This window comes from Microcebus murinus, chromosome 6, assembly GCF_040939455.1.
Source record: "Microcebus murinus isolate Inina chromosome 6, M.murinus_Inina_mat1.0, whole genome shotgun sequence".
NCBI lineage: Eukaryota > Metazoa > Chordata > Mammalia > Primates > Cheirogaleidae > Microcebus > Microcebus murinus.
The window spans coordinates 6,133,170-6,157,421 of record NC_134109.1 but is presented as its reverse complement, the minus strand read 5'-3'; the positions used below and the strand labels follow the sequence as shown (position 1 = coordinate 6,157,421).

The 24,252-nt window shown below is 42.6% G+C and overlaps 1 protein-coding gene across 4 annotated transcripts in view; it reads left to right on the top strand.

Moving 5' to 3' along the window:
• The window catches only part of EVL (Enah/Vasp-like), a 182,119-nt gene that overhangs the window by 91,887 nt on the left and 65,980 nt on the right, over nucleotides 1–24,252 (top strand). The window lies entirely within an intron of this gene.

The window sequence follows — 24,252 nt, the reverse complement described above, 5'->3', positions numbered from 1 at the left end:
AGGGATTGTTGTTTGACTCAGAGGTGCAGCTGATAGGACCTGGCTTTTCTCTCTGGAGTGGCCTGAGACATACAATATGTTTTCTCTACATACAGGCAAAGAGGGTTCCTTTTATAATAGAAACTTCATAAACTATAATAGCAAGAACCCTGAACTTCTGCTTAAACTTCTGTTTGAGAGACTTGTAACCTTACGCTACTAGTCCCGTAGACTATTGCTGTTTAGCACGTGTGAGCACCAGCTGCTCTGCAGACTGCACTCCTAATTAGGAGTGGTCTTTCTAAATGTGGGATTACATGTTGGACCTGACTCTTCGCTGCCCTGTGACTCTGAAAGATTGTATGTGGTAGGACAAAATCTTGTGAGGTTTTTGGCATTTATCTGATTAACTCATTACAGCTTTGCATCTTAGCATAAAACAGTAAAGGCGCTATTTCACCAGTTTTCTTATTTCATTCTTTTAACCCTGTTGGATGGGTGAAGAAGCTGTTACCATTCCTGTTTTGTGGCTGAAACGGCTTAACCTCCAGAAAGTCGTGGGACTTGGCCAAGGTCACATGGCCGGTTGAGGAAAGACCACAGCTAGGCTCAACCAGAAAGGTCTCGTCCAGCGGTTTTTCCAGGACATGGCATAGGCTTTTTAGAAGCATTTTGCAGTGAGTTACTAAAATTGACCTGACAATGAGCAGAACTTGTCCGATGTTCCTTCTGGTCCATGAAGGAGGCTTTACCAAGGGGAACATAGATCTTACCTCATGGTGCAGTCTCTGCCAAGCTGCTGGAATTAATTGGCCTCGGGGGAACATGCCTCTTTTGTGTATGTGTGATTGTCTTTATGTCTGCTTTTCTGCAAAGAGAACAGGTAGCTAACAATTAAGACTTAAACTCCCCAATGACTTACCTCCTAGTTTTCTATCATTTTAGTAATTTAGCTTTAAAGCTGTAGTCCTCAACTGGTCTCTGGCCTGTTAGCAACTGGGCCACAGAGCTCCATGCCCCCCTTGGAAAAATTGTCTTCCATGGAACTTTGGGAGGGATGCGTGGGGGCCTGCACGGCAGGAGGTGAGCAAGTGAAGCTTCATCTGTATTTACAGCTGTTCCCCTCCCCATCACACTTGCTCGAAACACGCCCGGAGCTCTACCTCCTCCCCCACAAACTGGGGCCTGCACAGCTGGCGCAACAAAGCCAGACACTGCACCTGAGAGTTGCAGCAGGAGAAGAGACATTTTTATTGCTTGGCACCTTGCAAGGACAATGGGCAGCTAACTCTTAAGACCCACAGTTCCCAATAACGTAGAAGCCAGGGCTTTTAAAGGCAGGGTACATTTTGGGAAGCACAAATTGAAATTAATACATGAAGGTTATATATTGGCCTAACCCAAAAAGGTAGAGTGTCCTGAAACAACGGACCTGTGGATCATAGATAGAATCAGATTCTTTGAATGTTAAGGTGGGTGTGACTTTCTCCAGGCTCCTCATGGGGAAATTTTCTAAATTTAGAAAAAAGAATGGCAGTCAGAGTTCAGTTCCTCAGTTTTCCCTTATCTGCATTTTCTATCCATGGGAGGTTCCTGAAAAACAACTCAAGAACATATGTTAGGATGCTATCTTTTAGTTTCCATAGGGAACCAAAACACCTCCTGATTCTGGCTTGCTTGGAGGGGCACTGTTATTTCCATTCACTTTTCAAGGCCAGCTAGGTGCCCAGAACTTCCCTGTAGGGGCGCAAGGTTTTCCTTTATTTCCATGCTGGGGGGCCCAGCAGGCCCCTAAGAGAGACCCTTGCTCCATCTCAGGGTCAGAAAAAGAATAGGGAGGCAGAAACAACATGAATAAGGGAAGAGTGAAGGGAAATAAGGGCAGAGAAGGCTTTCTCGTGCCTGACTGCATAAAGGCTGGGAGCTGTGCTGTGGAGTTTAGATTTTACTCATAGTATTATGAAAAAGCCTTTGGAGGGTTCTAAGCGGAGGGAAAAACATCTGATAGAAATTTAAGAAAAATCACTGTGGCCACTGTGTGGATAATGGTCAGCCAAGTGACAAGGATGGAGACAGGAAGACCCCTTGGGAGGCTACCACAGTCATCTAGGTAAGAGGTGATAGTGGTTTGGACTGGCAGTGGAGCAGTCAGTGTAGGTGGTGAGAAGTCACCAGATTCAGGAAGTACTTTGGAGGTATGGCCTCCAGGCCCTGCTGATGGATCAAATGTGGGTATGAGAGAAAGACACAAGTCAGGCATGACTCAGGTGAGTTCCTTTTACCAAGCTGGAAGGCATGATACAGGTAGCTGGAATGCTTGCTGAAGGAATCACTGGGGGTTTGGCCCTGCACAGAATGGGTTCCCAGTAATGTTGGCTGGACGAGGCTGACCAAGTGGGAACTAGTTGATATCACAGTGCAGTAGCATGAGACACAATATGAATGAGTGATTATGTGTCTGCCACTTTATGGGTGAACCAGTTAATTTCAGTCCTTTCCCTAGACTGTTGTCTTTATGTGCTTTGGGTTTTTTCCTAAAGCACTTACCACCTTCTGACATCTTAAACTATCAAAGCAAAATAAAAATGCAGAGATGAATCTCTGAAATTAAAATGTTTTATTTGAGAAGAAAGAACTGCAGTTCAGGGCATATACACAGAACAGTTGTCTTCAGTATGTCTGAAGAACAAAGAGGAGGTTGGAGGCTTTATAAGATGAGAAGTGTGTTATGTATTGCTCTTTGAGAAAGTCCGCTGGCATTAGTAAGATTCTGGGGAGCTAGCCAGCTCTGACTGGCGAGCAACGGCAAAATCAGAGGAGAATTGCAGCAAGTTATTTCAGCAGTCAGTAAAACTAGTCTCGGGTTACAACAGGCAGTTTCAGCAGCTGGATTTGCAGAGAATTACATGTTTGGAGCAATATTATGTGTCCTGAATACTTTTCCCCTCGTTTCTGGACTCTGTTTTAGTTGGGTATAATAAGAATGACCCAGTTTGTAGGATCAACTTTCACATTTCCCCCTTTGGATCAAGATCTTTCTCTGAAAGCATCGCTTGTCACCCATTTTGAAGTTAGGCTTAATTGTTTCTCAGTGCCAAGATGGACCTGTCCCTGTTGTCTCTGTCTCATGTCAGGAGGAAGATATGGGGGGGGTCCATGTCCAGGACCCAGGCCACATTTGGGTAACAAAGAAGCCAGAAGCAAAAAATGTTCCCAGGGCAGGTCTGTTTGGAATCTAGCATCATTTCATCTTATAAGTTCCATCAGCAGTCATCTAGAGGTTTTGAGCTAACATCCTGTTAGGAGAGTTGGCTTTACAAAGATTAGACAGACAGAACAAGGTTTAAAAATTATAATACAAATAAAACCAACAATACATCCAATTTGAATAATAATTCCAAACCATGAGCCTAATTTTGAAGGTAACCAACTAAACAGATCAAAAAGTCCAGACGTACCTGATGAGACTTGCTGTAGCCACTTAGTAGCATATTATGCCTGGGTTGAGTTAAAGCAGAGAACATCAGCTTTACAAAAGGGGCCATCAGTACAATTTGAACAAAAAGTTGTGGGGTGTTGTCAGAGTTACCTACTGTATGGAGTAAAAGGATTTTTTTCAGGTCAGGTTTTGTCAAGTTACCAGCAGAAGTTACTAATTGTAAAATCTTAATTATACCATTATCCTGTCAAATGAAAAAGGTATCATTAAGGAGAATGAAAGTCTCATTATGATATGGAGTCTTGTTTCACGTCTTACAAAAAGACATTTATCGTGTGGGAAAATGTCAGTCTCTTGTCCTGGTTTGCAGTTTGAGTATCTCTGGTTAAGCATCAGGCAGTTCTGTGAATCTTCTGTGTTGTCCCAGTGTCAGGCACAAGACTTGTTTCTCTAAAATTTATATAGTTTCAGCTTATAGGGCTTTAGGAACAGAATAGTTTCTGTTTCAGTGATTTTTATGGATTGTCGACGGAAAAAAGCCAAACTCTGTAAAATAATTTTAAAGAGATTTATTCTGAGCCAAATTTGAGGACCATGACTGGAGCCACTGCCAAGAGGCCTTGGGCAAGTGGACTTGCTGTGGCTGGGTTACAGTTTAGTTTTATACATTTTCAGAGAGACAGGGGTTATAGGCAAAGTCACAAATCAATACATGAGAGGCATACATTGGTTTGGCCCAAGAAGGCAGGTTATAGGTGGGTTTAAAGATTCTTTGGCTGGCAATTGGCTGAGAGAGTTAGACTTTATTTAGAAGACCAAAAAGGATATGCTTACTTTAAGATAAGGGTATGAGCACTCTGGGAGGTCCAGACAGGAAGACATTTTAAATTTACAATAGGCGCCTGCTAGGATGCTTGGGTTAAGATATTTTAAATTTATGATAGGCATCGGCTAGGATGCTTGAGTTAAGACAGGGGCTTCCTATCTTTTAGGTGATGTTAATGCCATACCAGAATCAGGTTGGGAAGTAAACCACAGCTTTATTTGGTTAACAAAAGCCGCTTAGTAGGAATTTACCATTTGTCAGCCTGACCCAGCTGGCCTGCTTGGGAAAGAGTTTTTAGCAAAAGAAAAAGATCAGAGTTCAGTCCTCAGGATGAAAGGTGGATTAGAGGAACCAAGAAAAATTTAGGACTTAGTCTATAGGCAGATAACAAGAACTCCAAAACAATGTATAGACTTGCAGTCTAATAACAGGTGTATTATAATTTTTTTCGAAACAACTTTTTTCCCTCTACATTGATTATATAGGAATCTCAGATTTAAAAACTTATTGAGGCTAGGAAGCGAAACCAAGGCAGACTTTAGATTTTTGCTTACAGTCTTAAGGTTCCTGGGCTTGCCAGGAAGTAATAGTTTTTATTTATTTAGTGTAAGATTTGGAACCCTTGAGGACAGGCATTTTATGCATATTTTCAAATGCAACATTTTAGTCAAAGCTTTGGTAGTAACCAACATTTTTATTTTGCTATAAAGAGAAAGCAGATTTTTTATTGGACTTATGTGAAAAAACTATATTGTCATAAGAATACTTGCAAATAGTTTTCTTGGAAGAATTAGGTAAAAATTTTTAAAAATGCTTTTGTCTTTGTTTATAAAAATATACTTTACCAAATTGCTGTAAATTATAGATAGTTTAAGACAGGAAAATTTTGTTAAATCTGCAAGGTAAAACATTTGATGAGTAAAGACCAACATTTTAAATAAAAGTCACAAAAACATTATCTTCCTCAGTTATTCAGTCTCATGTAATCAGCATTTGTTCTGCTTGATCTTGATCAGGAGTTTCCATGAATCTATCAGTTTCTTTATTAAAGTTCTAGAAATTTTTATTTAGTCCATTGATCTTAAAAGGGTCAGAGACCTATATTTTAGAGTCATTTCCATGAATCTGATTGTAAATGTTTTTTTAGAGAAGATTTCAAAACAGTAACTGTGGATAACAAAATCTTAGAATTACTATGGTTAAAAATCCAATAAAAGTTTACAGTCAACAAGGAAATTTAGTTATTTCCATTATATATAGCATCTTAAGATAACCAAAATGATGTCTGATAACATATTAGATTTCTATAAATTTATATAATTTTTGAAACATTCGTATCAACAACCTTCCCATAAATGCAACTAAAAGAAGATCTAGTATCACTTAGCACTTAACAATGTTTCTTTTACAATTTACCAAATATACCTATCTCTACAAGATGAGAGAGATGTCTTTTGAGGCTTTCCAGGGGCCCAATAGAAAATCCCAAAGTCAATTTCAGGTCAAAAAGAATTTAGGATTTGCTATTGGGGATGTTTGTCAAAGATGCTAAAAGACTCAAAACACTTGATCAAAATGGAGTCACAAGTTGCTATAAAGTAATATTCATTCAACAAGAATGATAATCAAAAGACTTGAAAAGCAATGCAGAAAGTTACATGAATGTAAAAACCTTAGCCCCTTTAAAGCTCATTTTTCCTAATTAATCAAAAACCTAACAAAGGTAACACAAAAATTATCTTGATAAAATGTAAAATCTTCATTGTTTAGACCAGCTACCAGAAAGGCAAAGAAAAATCTCCAGTGTGAATGTTTCTCCTCAGGGGAAACTCATTTACATAACCCGGAAGTCAAACCTGATGAAAAGGGTACTTGAATTTAATCAGACTCAGGGAGAGTGTGTCCAGGGTTATGAATATACATTATATTAACATTATAGAGGAATGTAAATAAGAAAAACCAGTATCTTGAGCAGGGGAATTCATGGCTCTTAGTAACAGCAGGGGAAGTTTCCTGGTTACAAGGACAATTCAGACAAATCAAGAAATGCGAAGAGTACAGAATCAAGTTATACTGAAGAAAAACATTGCTTTTTTAGGCCTTCAAGATAAACATTTTAATGTCAGGCCACAGCAGCAGAGTTAGAACTGGAGAAAAATGTTACAGGCGCTGACTACAAAGTTGAAAACGAGAGTTACCATCCCAGGCCTTCACAGGGGGAGAAAAAACTGAAGGCAGTGATGTATGATCTGCAAATCCTGCACGCCAAGATACAGCAGGAGTTGAATGTCTGAGATACATATCTGAAAATTTCAAAAGCAAAACTGTACCTCAAGAAATGAAATTATCATTTTAAATGAAGAGGACGTCATTTTTAACCTTAAACTAGGGGAATTAAATAGGTCTCAGGAAGAGAATGGCCATTTAAGAAACAGATTTTAGAATTAAAAATCAAAAAATTCTCACAGTTTTATTAAGAGTAGATCAACACTTCAAGAAAACATTATTGTTTAAATATAGGGGACCAGATTCTGGTCCTGTGTCAGTGCACTCCTGACACCAATGTTTAATTTCTTTCCAATCCCAGCCAGTGTGATCATACAGAACTTCCTTCATTAGGCTCATTTTTATAAATCTTCTTTGACTTTAGACCTTTATCATTTTCCCAGACCCTCAGTCTTAGTCCTATAATTTTTTAAATTTTATTTTATAACAGTCATTTTATCTTAGAACAAAATTTACCACATAAATTTTTTTCATATAGAATTTTTTTTCTAAATTCATATTTTGATTAATAGACCTAAATATATTTAGGGGTTTTTAAAATGAAATTTAAGTGCCAAGAACAAACATATTTGTTTAGCAATCCTGATTTAGTTTTTTATTTTATTTGGATATGACCGAGATATTTCATGAGTATTTATTATTTAATGTAACATAACTTTAAGATTTTAAATTACATGAAGTCTATTTATAAATGTTTGTTTCATTTATAATTACCTAATTTATTTTTCAACAGTTATACCTAGATTATGAAAATTAAGATACTAAACAGAGCTAGTCATTATTTTATTATTTTTTTACTTACTAATTTTATAGCCTGTTAATATCTTAGGCCTGTTTGCCTAAGAACCTTAAAATTAAAAATATGGGTATTTTATCAAATCAAAATATTAATCTTATTTATTAAAGAATTGCATAAACAGAGATCATTTTGTTTTAGACTGAGTTAACAGTTTTATGACCTTAAAATATCTAGCAGAGAAAATATAAAACTGACCAGTAAACCCAGGCAGAAATATGTGTTAAAAATTGTTGAAGATGTTTCTAATTTTATCAACAATTTTAAAACCAATTAATTTATCAAAGATTTAAGTCACATGAACAAAAAAATTGGGGTATTAATATATATTCATTATATATTAATATATTTTTTATGAGTGCTTGTTTAAACCAGTCAGAATAAATTTGCTTAAGGGAATTCTGACTAAATATACCAGATTTTATTATGTAGATATACCATCTAATCATAATACATGTACATATGCATAAAAACATTCCAAACACATACAAACACATAAACATCTTATAGCTTATATTTTAGAATTTTAGTCATGAGATAGTAAAACATATGAACTTATCAGTTTATAAAAGACATTTGAATCCAAATTATTTTCCTGACAAAGTAGAATAAGGCTAAACTTTAAGGTTTTTTTTTTTTGTGATAGGCATTGACATTAAGACTGTGAACCAAATTTTGAGTAAAGCAGTTTAAGTCATTTACCAATATACTGGATTATACAAAGAATAATTAACTGTGAAAATGTGACTAAATTATATGAGGAGGCCCAGAAGATAACATTTATTCTAACAAGGTCTGTACAGTATTTTCTTGGACTTTGTCCTTGAAGATAAGAATGTTGCCATTCCTTTTAGTATAGAGACAGTACCTTTTACATGGGAATTTCATCTTTTACTTTTAAGAAGCAGCATGAAAGAGAAATGATTTTTAAAAATATTTGCTGGGTTTTGAATGTTTTTACTTACTTATTCAGTATGCCATAATAACTAAGGAGTTTTGGGAAAAGAGAGTTTAGCTTAGAGAAGGATAAAAAGGAGGAATTGTAAGAAGGGAAGGGGAAAGCTCCGAAAAGGAAAGAATCTTAGCTGGCTTTGAGACAGCATTTTGTGGTAAGGCCTTCCTTGAGTCCTGAATGGTTTCTTTTTCTTTAGCCTCAAGATATCAATGAGATATGCGTATCTTATTTAGAGTGTGTGATTTTATAGCCATGGTCTTTTAGTTTTGTTTCAAGAACAACAGACTATTTGAATGATCCCTATAATGTTTGAATATGTTACCAGCTGGAGTTCCAGAAAATATCTTAGCTTCCCTTCGAACTTTGACAGCCCATTTTATGGGTGCCCTGCTTTAATGCCAGATATCCAAACATCAATTAAACACAGGCACTAAATATGCAAAGGCCCAATAAATGCAAGCATAGATGTAAAATAAAGTATGTGCTTACCAGGAGGATGATAAGCCTTCTCTAAATGAAGGGGAAAATATCCTCATCAAAACCTTTAGGTCCAAACCTTATAGCTAAGGTCAATGGGAGGAAAATATCCTCTCCTAGGTATTTTCTTCTAACAGGAGGGGAAAAGACCTATTTAGATCTCCTAAACAGGAGGGGGAAAGACCTCACCACAACCAAATCCCAAATAAAACAGAACTCAACCAAATTTGGGAGGTCTGTGCATGAGACTCACCAGGGGGAAGAAGGGGCAACCCACAGAAGTGGGTGGGGTAGGGGGAGACTCTCCGGGTCCCAGTGTGGGTACCTTATACCATAGTTTCAGAGGCCAGTAATTCTCCCCAATGTGAGTCAGCTTTGTATCTCACCTCTGACACCATGTATGTTGAGGTTAAAAATACAAAGACAAATCTCTAGAATTAAAATGTTTTATTTGGAAAGGAAGAATAACAATTCAGGGCATTCACACAAACCAGGTGGTCTTTGGTATATCTGAAGACCAAAGAGGAGGTTGGAAGTTTTATAAGAAGAAATGTTAAGGCCGGGCATGGTGGTTCACGTCTGTAATCCTAGCACTCTGAGAGGCAGAGGCGGGAGAATCATTTGAGCTGAGGAGTTTGAGACCAGCCTGAGCAAGAGCGAGACCCCATCTCTACTAAAAATAGAAAGAATTTCTATTTTTAGAAATTCTTAGTTGGCTGGACAACTAAAAATATATAGAAAAAATTAGCCAGGCATGGTGGCTAATGCCTGTAGTCCCAGCTACTCGGGAGACTGAGGCAGGAGGATCGCTTGATCCCAGGAGTTTGAGGTTGCTGTGAGCTAGGCTGATGCCTTGGCACTCTAGCCCGGGCAACAGAGCGAGACTCTGTCACAAAAAAAAAAAAAAAAAAAAAAAGAAGAAGAAATGTTATGTATTGCTCTTTGAGAAAATTCAATGGCACTAGTAGGGTTCTGGAGAGCTGGCAAGCTCTGATTAGTGAGCAGCAGCAGTGGGCAAAATTTGTCCTAGAGTTGCAGCAAGTTATTTCAGCAGTTATAGAGAAAACTGCTCTCAGGTTATAACAGGCAATTTCAGCAGCTGAATTTGCAGAGAATAACATTTTTGGAGCAGTGTTGTGTCCTGAATGCTTTTCCCCCTAGCCTCTTCACTGTGTTTTAGTTGAGTATGATAAGAATGACCCAATTTGTATGATCAGCTATCATATTCATAACTTATTTATTAATCTTATTATTTGCTTTCTATCTCCACCCCTCTAAAATGTGAGTTCCAAGAAGGCAAGGATTTTTGTCTTTTGTTCACTGGTGTTTTCCCAGTGCCTAAAACATTGCCTAGCAATCCTCATTTATTGAATTGCTGGATTTAATTAGCTACTTTTGATATATGGTACCTGAAAATGCCTGGGCTACCAAAGCTGCTACTCAGTGGGGCTTCCTGATGTGGCGTATTAGAGAAGAGGTCAGAAAAACAGACATTTTGCTTGCTCTCAGGTACTGAGGAACTACACAGCTCCCTGTATAGTCAGTAGTTGGCTGTCTGGGCACATTTGTCGCTGTGATGCTGATCTTGAAGTTGTAAAGATGTAAGAAGTCTCGCACAGCCTGGGTGCACCCCACAGTCCCTCCTACCCGTGCATATGCCTCTGGTCAGGGTTTGGAAGAATCTGGTGTTTCCCTTGAGATCTTGTTCACACAGGCAAATCAGAGAGTCCCAGAACTTAGAGTCGAATAAGCCTTCAGAGATCATGTAGTTCATTTACTCTCCATAGGAATACACAGTTCCCTAGAAACATGTAGCCAAACCATTCCGAGAGCTTCTGAAACATCTCTGCTGTCCTCCATCCCAATGAATCCAATGTGCCTGTAGTTAAGAAAAATTACCATAAAGACTCCAGTTTTTTCTCATGAAATAGTGTTATGTTCCTCAGGTGGGCTCAGGGGCAGAAAATGGTTGAGAACTGGTCTTTGTTGTGGTCTTTATTGTGCTAATGACATTATATACATTGTATCTTATCCTTATTCTCCAAGGTATTGTGTTATTCCCACTTTACAGATAAGAAAACAAGGATCAGCAAAGTTACTTGTCCCAGGCCACACTGGTATCCCTTGGCAGAGCTTCGATTTGAACCCGGGTCTCCTGGGTTTTCAAAATCTGTCCTCTTAGCTATAGCTTCTCACAGCTAACCTTGCCCAGAATTTGCAGAGTCAAGACAAGAATCAAGGCCTCCTAATCTCTATTAGCTTTGGCAGTCTGTGTCCTTCTACACTGTTAATATCACAAGAGACAGATCACATCTCCTGTCAGTGCTCTGTTTATGCAGGGTCTCCCCAGCAGCATAGAGCTCTTTTAAGAGCAAGACACTTGTGTTGTTCACTTCTGTCTGTCTTGTGCCTAGTAAATAGTTTGCAGTTACTCAACTGTTTGTTGAACTGAGCTGATTGGCTGCCCTGATAATCAGGGATGGCAGCCGACGTGGAGCCAGGGTCTCATTCCCAGGCTATTGATTTACGCTTGGAGCCGAACATAATGTCCCAATCCTTGGCCCAAGCTGAATCTCTACTGCTATCCCAAGACTGTGCTGAAACCTGTTCTACTACCACATGTGATCAAATTTTAGAACACAGGCACATATTAGAATTTATAAATGTGTTTGAGGTTTGAGGGGCCTTGATGTCTATGTGGCTATCAAATGGCTCAACAAGGAAAGAGCTATATCGGTGGCCTTGAAAGAGTTTGGGAGGTGGGTGTGAGACAGATTCAGTCTAAGAATATCAGATTGTCTCAACAGTTGGTTGGAGTGTCTTCTCCAGATTCTACTAAACTTCACAGAGAAGTGGAGATTGGCCGTCCAAGCATCTGGGGCTATGGTCACCCAGGAGATTGGCATGACATAGCAGTCTGAGCCTCCAGCCAGTTTGGGTAGAAGAAATGGTGTCTGGGGTTTAACATTGAATTTAGACTTCATTTACTCAAAGCCTTTCTTTAATTCTAGCACTCACAAAATAGGGCTTAATCATTCACTCTGTGAGATTCTGCATGTTAATATACACAGATCTAATTCACTGTTTTCATTGCTGTAATGTAACAGTTCTCAAAATGTGGTCAGGAGATTGACCCTTTTAGGGGTCTGTGAGTCAAAACTATATAATAATACTAAGATATATTTGCCTTTTTCACTCTTGTCTCATTATGCGTAGTGGAATTTTCCAGAGCTACATGATGTGTGTTAACGTTGACATTGTGGCAGCTAATGAAATGTTTGCTTCTGCATTCTTGTGTTTTCAAAAATTCTTAGTTTTAATTTTAAATAGGGTAAATAATGGATAGACTTACCTTACATAAACATAAACTTTTTGGCATCCTCAATAATTTTTAAGAATATAGGGGCCTGGGCATGGGGGCTCACGCGTGTAATCCTAGCACTCTGGGAGGCCGAGGCAGGAGGATTGCTCAATGTCAGGAGTTCGAAACCGGCCTGAGCAAGAGCGAGACCCCGTCTCCACTAGAAAGAAAGAAATTGATTGATTAGAAAGAAATTGATTGGCCAACTAAAAATATATAGAAAAAATTAGCCAGGTTTGGTGGTGCATGCCTGTAGTCCCAGCTACTGAGGAGGATCGCCTCAGCCCAGGAGTTTGAGGTTGCTGTGAGCTAAGCTGACGCCACAGCACTCTGAGTGAGAGACTCTGTCTCAAAACAAAAGAGTATAAAGGGGTCCTGAGACCAAAAAAGTTTGAGAATCACATCTATAAATCACATCTATAGTCAGTTGTATGGCTGTACTACAAATAGCATGCATATAATTGAAACCCCCCGCATTCATGATGGTGGTTCTCACTGTCAGAGAGGAGGGGTGCTGGGGCCTAGGACGAGGATGCAGGGCTTCCCTTGAACTACGCAGCATTAGAATGTTCCCTCACGTTTCCTAGACTGAGTGGTGGGATCAGGGGAACCCACTTCTCACTGAAATACTTGAGAACCAACATTTTAAGTCTGCTACATCACAATATTATACCTGTTCCTATTAGGGAAAAAAAAAAGTCACCCTATAGAGGATTTAATAATTACCAAGGAGAAAGCATACCTTTTCATCAGAGACTTAGTACTCATTCCCTTAACCAACCTTTGCTTTTCAAGTAAAAGACAGCTTAACATTTCATGCCACCTGATGTGATAGACTAAGTACCCGCTATCTTCTACATAGCATGCTTCCTGAATTTAATCACCAGGAAGCAATCCAGATAGCTACAGGACACTTGGCCTGAATTCTTCACATGCAAAAAATCGTCATCAGTGAAAAATAAAAAAGTAGGCCAACATTATAGCTTAAAAGTAAGCGAACAACACAATCAAATGTAACGCATGAGTGCATCCTGGGTCAAAAAAAATCAGGAACATGTTTGGGAAAAGTGGATAACTTTTTTAAAATACAGATATGGAATCTGTATTTGATTTTTTTAATAAAATAGTTTATTTTCTTAATTGTAATGATGGCATTTAAGTTAAATATTAAAATGTTTTTATTTTAGAGAAATGTATACTGAAGTACCTAGGATTGAAGTATCATGATATCTGCAACTTACTTTCAAATGGTTCAGGAAGAAGACATAAAATGAGATGACACACATGTGGCAAAATATTAACCATGAACAATTTGAGATGAAAGGTACAAGGGTGTACATTTCCGTAGATTTGAAATTTTTGAAAATAAAAAGTTGGAGGGAAAACAGGTTCAAGACAGTAAGAAAAAGTTGGAGTTGGGGGTTTTCTGCTTTGTGAAGTAAAGCAGAAAAACACTATTGTCTGGCAGAAAGTCAGGTCTGTAGTCTAGTCCAGGCTCCACCACATACTAGCCATGAGGTGGCAGGGCAAGTTACTCCCTTTCTGCAGACCTATTTCCTGTGTCTAAAAAATTACTTCAGAATGTTTTCCAGCTCTGATGAGGCTCTGATTCCAAGCATCTCTGTTCTTCAGTCACTGAATTGGGACATGGTGGCGTGGTGTGGGTTTCTCATTCACCCAGAATAGGTGTTGAGAAGCGATGGGACCCCAGGCTGATGACTGAGGATACTACCCCCACCCCACCCCCCATCCCCACCCCATGCCTCCCTGACACTCTTCCCTCTGCCTCAAATGGTTCCCTGCCTCCTCTGGAAGAGCTTTGCTTCTCCTTCATGGCAATGTCCCTTGGGTCCCTTGGGCAGAATTAAATGTCCTCCTCTTGCCCCCATGGCACTTTGCACACACCTTGGAGATATCTATCTATCTATCTATCTATCTATCTATCTATCTATCTATCTATCTATCTATATCTATCTCACTTGTGGCAGTGTGGCTTATTTGTGTATATGTGTGTGTCTCCCACCTGGGGACAGAACCATGTTTTTTATCCAACAGATGGTTGAGTTTCTTTTAAGTATGTAGCATGGGAATATATTTGATATATAGTCAGTACTCAGTAAATGAGGTGTTTTCGTGGTTTATTTCTTAAATAAGCACAGGAAGAGAGAGAGAGAGAAAGCAGAGGTGGCCAGATCTCAAGTGAGCTGCGGTCCTCTCTTCCCCCACAAAGAAAATCGTTGTAGGCTGAGAAATATACCCAACAAAACTCAGCAAACTCAAAAACAAGCATTTATTCAAAAATATTTATTGAGCAATCACTAGGTCCCAGTTACGAGAGCTACAGAGATGAACAGTACTTTAAAAAACAAACAAAAACAACCTGCTTTGTGAAGGTACTTGCCCTTCAGTACAGTGGCAAGTATGGTGGGTGTTATGAAGAGAAGTTAAGCAGCATGAGGAGCCAGAGGGTGTGGGCATTAGCATACTCTTCTGTGAGAGGGAGGGAGTGGCTCTCCCATGAGGGGACAGGGTGAGTAGAGGCCGGAGGAGAGCACAGGTGCAAAGCAGGGATCAGATACCTGGGTGTGGAGATTCCCAAGCAGCGAGGCCTGGGGGTGGGCTCTACGCCATCCCTCCAGTGGACCTCAGTGACGCTCCTCAGTAGACCTGGACTGTTCCGACCTAGTGAGGCCCAAGGCAGTTCTACAGGCTACAGCAAGGAACCTGCCACCTTGTTTTTCTCCTTAGAAGTTAAGAGAGTAAGAGGTAATGGGCCGGGCCTGGTGGCTCACACCTGTAATCCTAGCCTTCTGGGAGGCCAAGGCAGGAGGATTGCTTGAGGCCAGGAGTTCAAGATCGGCCTGAGCAAGAGCAAGACCCTATCTCTTCAAAAAATAGAAAAATTAGTCAGTGTGGTGGCACATGCCTATAATCCTAGCTACTCAGGAGGCCAAGGCAGGAGGATCACTTGAGCTTAAGAGTTTGAGGTTGCAGTGAGCGCTGATGACGCCACTGCGTACTAGCCAGGGCAACAGAATGAGACCTTGTCTCAAAAACAAAACAAAACAAAAGTAAGAGGTAATGACAGCTCCACTCATGGACACAGGAGGCAGCTTCATACAGATTCCACCCTAAGTCTCACATCATGTGGATTTGCTGTTTATCTGAGCTGACCTTGTCCTCATTCAGGATGGTGTCTGCTGGGTGCTAACTGTGCTTAGTAAATCACTCTCCTTTTTAGTTCCTTAGGTCTCCAACAAATTTAAAAGAAAGTCCAGAAAGATGATTACCCTCATTTTACAGAGCCATGAACGTACTTCCCTGAGGTCCCCTGGCTAGCAGGCTGGGCAGAGCTCAGACTCCTGCCCAGCACTCTCTTCACCTCCCCATGTTGTCTCCGTGAGGGATTGCCTTAACTAGCTGTGCCTGGGCCTTGTCTTCTGGCACACTGCTGTCTGTCCCTGTCTGGCACCAACCAATCAGACATTCTCGTACATTCTCTCTCTCTGTCCCTCTCCACCTTGGGAAAGACAGTGGTCAGAAAATGGGCAGTTCAGAGAAGAGCCAAGTTAGTGCTGTGTCACACACGAGAGCCAAGAGAAGAGTTTTGCAAAGGTTAGGAGAGTGAGGAGGGCAAGTCCATGGCCTTGGAGGAAGCGGCCAGGGTGGAATAGTGGGAGCAAGGGGATGGGAAGCAGAGTGCCCCTCAGCTAACACATTTGCCTGGGTTGGGGAGATGGTAAGGCTAGGGAAGAGGGGATGGAGCATGTCTGTGGGTGGAGGGCAGTGTGAAGTGTGAGAGTGAAATGCTCGAAGCTAAGAGAGGCTTCCAGACAGCAGAAAGCAGGGACCTGGCCGGTGGAGCCTCCTGTTCCCTGTGTGACTTTGGGCAAAGCACACAAGATGAAGTGGGAATAAATGCAATAATGACCATGTGACAGTCGTTTCAAGAATCATATGAAATCATGCAGGCTTTCAACTGCAAGGGGTCTACTGAACTAGCAGGTGACATACTTTAGAGACAGATTGGAATTTGACCATAGAAAAGCCTCCTGTTTCCTTTTCCTGCTGGGCCTTGTCTTGGGACCCCACAGGTAAACACTGGCCCCACTCTGCACTGGGGCGCCCAGGCGGGTTTTTACAAGCCTTGTATCTCACGGTGGACTGCTCTGCTCCCAGCTGAGAGGCCTCCTCACTGATAGTTCTCAGCCTGCTTCTGAGGTTTACTCATTGTTTGTATGTTGACAATAAATAGGTCAGGACTTTATAAACTGCCTCAGAGTCTGGCTATGTTTCTGCTTGGCTTTGGGAACATTTATTTATGGCCACTTTCCTCCAGCTTCCCACCATTCACCACTTACTCACTAATGCGTTCAGCAGCTGCTAAACCAGGGCCTGCTCAGAGTCGGAGGCACCATGCTACACTGAGGCAGATGTCTCACTGAGGAGGGGGATCCGATAACTCAGCCATGAGTCTGCCCTCCAAAGCTCATGGTTTAGGAGGAAGATGAGCTCTAAGTAGCTGCCATAAATGCCTGAAAATGATCAGAGGCACACAGCACCTCAGGGTGGGCCTGGGGGTGGAGACACTTGCCTACTGAGTGCATGCAATGTGCCAGGCATGGTACTAGATACCTTCGTGTCTTGTCTATTAATCACAATATGAAAATACTGAGGTTTTATTAGCTCTGGCTTACAGATGAGAACTCCCACAGAACCTGGTATTCTCCCTCCACTAGCATTGTTGTATACCCATTTTACAATTGTCTGTTTTTCCTGCTAGATTGTAACTTCCTTTAGGTCAGATATGTTATGTTCATACCCAGAGCTGTAGTTATTAAACGAATGGGGGTAAATGGATAGATATTTTCTGAAGGCAGTGTTGGTTGGCCTGAGTTTTGAGAAATGGTAATATTCAAACCTCTGGTTATAGGAAGGAGGAGATACTAGGCAGATGAGATATCTTTCTTCCTGCTTACTTGAATAATAGCAGAAAAGTCATTTTAATTGTCCCAATGTCAAAAGGCTGCTTTGTCTGTCACACTGGCTTTACCACCAGGCTGCTGGTGGAGCTGTGAAAACAGACCAGCCCTTCCTCACTGAAAAGTGCTGAGCTGGGGGTTGGCAGTGTCAATTCCAGGAAAGCAAGTAGAGAGGTTTCCTGGGAACAGCAGTGGAATCTGCTGTTTTCTTAGACCTCCAGAGGTCAACAGGTGGGGAGGAAACTATGACCTAAGCCCGTGATCAACTTATCAGCTGTCTGGAGAAAAAATGGCCCTTGGTTTGGAGGTTGTTCCTGGACTAGCCCGAGGACCTACCATTACCTGCAGTAACAGTTACCTGCAGTAATGACCTGCTGTTATGGTGGTAGGCACAGGATACATAATTGAGTCAGAGCAGGACCATCTATCTAACTCAGCTTGGGGTTTTAAGGAAGGCTTTGGAAAGAGGTGACAGGTATCTTAAGTCTTTATGGTTGTGTAGCAGTTAGTGGGCCAGCTGGGCTGGAGAGAGCATCCCAGGCAGAGGGAACGGCTGAGCCAGAGCAGGGAGGCCACAGAGAGGAGATGGGGTTAGGGTCTCTCCACAAGACTAAGCCGAGGGTCAGGGTCAGCTATGGACAGGTAGGCAAGGGCCAGAATGTGAAGGGCCCTGGGCGCCTGCCCGGAGCTGGGGCTGTGTCCTATAATGGTGCTGAGCACGTTCCTGGGTGCTATTCAGTGCCGGGTGTTGCTCCAAGAGTACACATGTTAAGTCTTCTCATTCTCCAAACAACCCTATGAAGAAGATGAGGAAAGAGGAAGGAAAGATAAGGTACAAATAAGGAAACTGAGGAGCAGGGAGGTCACATAATTTGTCTGGGTCATGTCATACTTGTGAGGGAAGAGGTGCAGTCAGATTTGCACTCGATGAAGGTCTTTCTGGTGACATTGTGAAAGGTGAGTGGGGGGCAGGAAGAACAGCCAGAAAGCTATCGTAGTGGCCTAGAGGAGAACTAACAAGGGCCAGGACACTGGCAGTAAGGAGGGAGGGAAAGAAATGGTTCTGAGAGATGTTAAAGCATAGTGGGCTGGTTGGCCCTGGAGGGTGAGGCACGAAGAAGTGTCTAAAATGACTTTCAGATTTCAGACTTGGAGGGTCGGGTAGGTGTTGCTGCCATTCCCTGAAATAGTGAAAAGAATGCTTTCTGTTTTGAGCATTGTAAATGTTGAGGTCGCTGAGGTGCATCCAATAGTTGGAAAAGTGGTTTCATAGCTTAGAAGAAGGGTAAGGGTCACTCACAGACTCCGGGTTTGTCAGCAGGTGAGTGATCATGTGAACCTGCTGTGGATGAAGGAGTCCGCAAAGGGACCTGAAAGCTAAAGTTTCTCAAAGTTTTCTGGATGGACTGGGCATCAGAGTCGGCAAGATTGTGTGTCAAATAGATTCAGCCCCACCCGAGACTTACTGAATCAGAATCTCCTAAAGAGGGGTCTGAGAGTTTGTATTTTAATAAGCATCTTACCCGATTTTTACAATGCATACAATTTTGAGAACTGTGAGCATAGAGTGGAAGGAGAAGAAATTCTCAGTAGTTCACACTGGGAAACACCAAGATTTAAAACCAGCAAGGTGGTTTTAAAATCTGTTTTGGAACCCAGACCCATTTGAGAACAGGGTAAAAACCTACTTTCAGAAAAAACTTATACATTTACTTTTGCAAGTAATGGCAGGTGATTCTTAGACGCCTTAAGCCTTTCCTTAGATCCCAGCTTAAGAACCCTTGGCATAAGAGGTGAGTAGAAAAACTATGAAGGAGGCTGGAAAGGAAGCACCCGAGAGACCAATGGGGAACGGGGAGAATGTAAACACTAGGAGTCAATTATAGGTTTTCAGAAGTGAGAAGGGTCCAGTGATTTGAGAACTGGAAATCAATCGTTGGAGTCAGAAGGGGCAAGTCAGTAACCTTGGCTGGCTTGTTTCTGAGTCTTCCCAGGGCCAGAGCCAAGTTCTGGTGGGAGCTTAGAAGGAGAAGAGTGCTGAGGAAATGGAGGGAGCAGGCAGCCATGGAGCCGGAGGGGAGCAGCTGGGAGTGTGGAGCAGGTCCAGCTCCTGTCAGCTGACCGTGTGTTTACTAGGTCCTTGCCCTGGTGTACCTATTGTGGTGTGAGACAAGAAAGGAGTGCCCAGTCAGGGAACCAACCCACCCTGGTTTGCCTGGGTCTATCCCAGTTTACCTCTCAGGAATCCCCTCGGTTGTGGGCAAATGCTGGTTTGGCCGTATTGGAGAGACAAAATCAGCCCTGAAGACATGAATTGTCTGATGATGAATTGTCTGTCTGAAGGGAGCGACCAAGTCAGGGCGCTAGGACTGAGCAGGACCACTGTGCCAGTTCTGGGGACAGAGAGTGAGGCATTGATCTTCTTTCCAGTAAGAGATTCAGGCAGCAAAGAATGTGGCTCCCAGGCTGACCCTCTAGTGCAGCAGAGGTGGGCAGCCTCACCTTGGAAGTTAGCTTGCGGCCCAGCCTCCGGGTCTGTCTCCCTAGGCCCAGCGGGGCTGAGACGCGCCTTTGGAGGCAGCAGTTGGGTCGGCAGCCTCTCTTCACACAGTAGGGCCCACTGCAGAGTTGTGGTTTCCTGGCTGCCCCCCACACACCAGGCTGTTATGAGACTGAGAAGGCTGATGGTAATCTGTGACAGATGGTTTTACTTGGCAGCTACACTTTCTCTGAGCATAAATGGAGGGGGGTTGTAAATGGAATGTTCCCATGGGCACACAATCATAAATGCGCTTTTTTCTCACAATCAGAGTCATTTGTTCACCGATTATTAGTGTCTACAGCATCTAGGGACTGGGTTTACAAAGATGAAGACAGCAGAGTCCCTGCTTTCAAAGAGGTCACAGTCTTGTAGGGCAGATACCTACTTAGGCAGACAATGAGAAACAGGACACACTGAGAAGCGCCGTGGTTAGGTAGAAGTGAGCAGTGCTGCGGGAGCCAGCCTCCTTCCGGATAGATCTAAGTCCTGTGCTGTTGTCAACCTCAACCCTGAACTCGTATGTTCCAAAAGCCTTTTGTGGTTAGCCCTGTTCCACTCTGTGGCCCATCCTTTTCCCCATACTTTATGAGTTTACACTCACCTTCAAGGACAGAACAGGGCCAGGATGGAGTGTCTGCATAAGCCCATGAGAAATTCAGAAACCTTGTTCCAGGCCACACCTGGAGTGGTGGAGCGAGAGTCTAACAGCTGCTGGGACACAGAGCCTTCAATTTCCAGAAGGATGAGAGCGCAAGAGGCTGAGGCCGACTTCAGTTTGTCGTCACCAAGGGTTGTGCACAAGTTTTTTCCTTCATATTAGTTTTATCTTGAAATGCATCAGTGGTTTCTTATATTGAGTCCAAGAAGACCCATGAGTAGGTTTTAGAGTTGTATGCAGAAAATTTGGGATGCGGTTTGCTTGTTTTTCCTTGTCAGTGAGAGATTTCAACAAATATTCAAATATGTTCTAAGGTGTATGCTCTAAAAAAGTTAACTGCCAAACCCGCGGCAGGACAAATGTGCCTTCTCCCTTCTTCCCTCCCGTGCCTTGCCTGGCACTGGGCTCATGGGCAGAGCTCAGAAGTGCTGTACTCACCCCTTGTCTGAGGTATCTCTCAGGTCAGACTAGTCCGGTACAGATGAGGAAACTGAGGCCCAGACTCACGTGGTCTTTCTTCTCTAAGCTGACAGAAGTGCAGTCTGAAGCTTTGTTAGGAGTTTATGTCTCACATACCACTGGGAGGGAAGTTATAGACTCGAATCATTACAGGGCCCACAAATACCTGTACAAAAGCCCTAAAGGACAATAGGAATTGGAATGCTTGTTCTGAAAGAACCTTCCCCCAGGAGAAAACTCTAGCTGTACTTATTGCTTGGAGAAGCCTGTTAGATTCTTGGGGGGGGGGGGGGGGGGAGGAGTCTATCAGCCTGGTCCTTAAGCACCATATAGTAAAAACCAGTGTGTTTTGACTGATTTCCTCCTTCCCCCACCTAATCTACTGATGGTTTTGATCATATAGAAGAAGCCTGTAAGAGAGCAAGACCCGGTGAGTGTCAGCCTCACTTTTCCTCTCCAGCTTTCTGTGGTTTGGTTTTCATAAGAGCCAAAGGAAGGTGGGGAGCCCTGAGGCCATGTCCACACAGGCATGAATTATACAGGCCTGTTGGGAAGCAAATAGTCTTTTTATTTAATAAAGGGAATTTTGTATGTATGTGTTTAAAAACTTAGTTCATTCATTCATTCAATAAATATTTTTAAAAGAAAATATTCATCTATCAAATTTCCTCAAAAGATAATTGACTTGGACAAATGAAGTTTATGATGCTATGGAGCGTGTGTAATACAGAGTTTGAGTATCCATCCATCCACGTGAAAGTGTTGAGAAGACAGCCAAATATGTGGAGCTCAGAGGCAATGTCTAGGCTGGTAACAATGGAGATTTTATTAAAAAAAAAAAATCCAGGCCGGGCGCTGTGGCTCACGCCTGTAATCCTAGCTCTTGGGAGGCCGAGGCGGGCGGATTGCTCAAGGTCAGGAGTTCAAAACCAGCCTGAGCAAGAGCGAGACCCCGTGTCTACTATAAATAGAAAGAAATTAATTGGCCAACTGATATATATATATATAAAATTAGCCGGGCATAGTGGCGCATGCCTGTAGTCCCAGCTACTCGGGAGGCTGAGACAGAAGGATCACTCGAGCCCAGGAGTTTGAGGTTGCTGTGAGCTAGGCTGACGCCACGGCACTCACTCTAGCCTGGACAACAAAGCGAGACTCTGTCTCAAAAAAAAAAAAAAAAACCAAAAAAATAATAAGCCCAAATTAGAAAGACAAATCTTAAGTAGAATAAATGTATTTTTCTTCCATTTAGGTTTTTGTTAGTGGCAATAAAATAAGCAGAGACAAATAAGCACTACTCACATGGCGGGGGGAAGTGGGCTTTTTGGTTAACCACAAGTTTAATTTGAACCTAAAGTGTTAAAAACAATAGCAAAAAAAGGAAACTGTGAGTATGATTACAATAATAAAAATAGTTATTGGTGTTTAAGCATCTAATGGCGTGCTTGTTGTTGCAAGGTACTTTAGTTATATTATCTCTGATCCTAACTCCCCTAAAAGGCATGTGGGATACCCCGGGTACACTTCTCCCCCACTCGATGCTTGCGGTTCTGTGTATAGCATGCGGTTCTTGCCTCCCTCCCTCTGCTGAGGCTCCTCATCTCCTCCACCTAGAATCCCACTTCCCCTTCCTGAATTCATCTAGAAGTTGAAAGCCTTCTTCTATAAGCCCACACAGCGTTTTCTTCAGAAAGTCTCCCCTGGCCCGCCCCAGATCCTTTAGGCTGGATGTAACTATTCATCCCACTTCCTAACTGCTGTGAGCTCCCTGAGGGCAGGGAAAGGCCTCTCATCTCTGTATCACTGAGGGTTTTTGACCCACTGGCATCTGTGCTGATCAGATGCTAAGTGACCAGGTAACTTAGCTAGGGCTAAATTATTGTGCCCAGACACTAGGGGAAAATGTGACAAATTGGGGACTCAATAGAGGAGAGTTACTGGCATGGCAAGGGGACTTGTAGCTTTGTTCTGTAGATAATGGGTAGTAGAACCAAGATGCTCCCACAGCTGTCCAGTGGATTGTTGGGCTATCCAAAACACCGCTGTAACTCTGGAGAACAGAGAGTAGAATGTCACTCAGAACAACGAGGGCTTGTCAAATTAAAACTGATAACAAATAGGCCACTCTGGAGAGTGGGAAGTTCAAACACTCATTGGTACACTTGTCAGGGCTGCTTTATTGGACATGAGAGCAGATTAGATAGACTCTAGGGTTCTCTTCAGCGAGCATATATTAGGCACCTGTTATGTGCAAGGTTCTGGAGGCACAGCAGAGAATGGGAGAAGAATGCCCCTGCCCTTATGGGACTTGCAGTATAGTAGGGTATGTGCTTTTGGGTCTTCCAAGAAGCAAATGCCAAGACCGTGCAGACAGCGTGTAAAAGATTTACTGGGGATGAAGGGAGCAGGAGTAGGCAGGGAGAACCTCAGGCCATGATACAGATCCAGAGTCTGTGGAAGGAGAGAATCTGGGAAGGATGAAGTAGAAGCATCTCAGACCACAGCAGCACTGAGAAAGTTAGGGCCAGGCTGGTGGGGAGTCCCCAAGCCAAGCTTTCCCCCATGGAGGAGTCCCACGCTAGGCAGGAATGAGCCAGCGCCAGTCCCCCTGCTGTGTCCAGTCAGTGGCTGGGAGCAGCCAGAGGGAAGCAGGGCCTCTGTGCCTCAGCTCTGCTCCCGTGGCAGGTTCTCTTGAAGGAGGTCTGAAGGGCACGCTTCCATGGCTGCCACATGGGGATGCTGGAAAGCACTGCCCTGTCACACAGTGCCTTCTGGATGTGCTCCCTCAGTGTCATTTCGAGGGCTTCTGCAGCTATGTGCCAGCAGATGGTGGAGCTGGATTCCAGCACAGATGCCTCTGACTTCATAAAATCTGTGTGTGTTAACTAATACCCTGCTGTATCTCAGGACTTCTCTCTGCTCGTGAGACGGAGTCTGGAACACACACCTGCTTGCCCACTGTCACAGTTGGCAACTGAGTGTGTCAATACCAGTAAGTGACAGAACTTTGTCTGTAACTTGATTTGTGAATAATTTATATCAGGTTGGAACTGTGATTTGAGCGAAGGCCTGTCTGGTTCTCTGTACAGTTTAATTTCTACTGTGCTTCCTGAGGACAGGGCCCAGAAGGTTTATCTGGGAGAGGAGCAACTCCTCCTAAGCATATTCTCTTAAAAGATACATTGTTTCAGGCTCCAGAACACAGAGACAACTGCTGCCTCCTTAAATATCTGCGGAATGAATGATGAACTGTGGGGAAGAAAAATGCAGCACATTTTGCAGACCAAAACCCTAGAGTTCACTCTCAACACCTCTGCCCGCAGACGTGCCACAGGGCCCACCACACAGGCTTGGATGGCTATCAGGTGTGCCCTAGTCTCCTAAACCCCAGAACCAGAGCTGAGCAGTCAGTGGCAAGATTGAGACCCAGCAGTAGATACGTTCGGTGTGGGTTTGAGAGCCAGTACTGACACTTATCCATAACGTGCACAG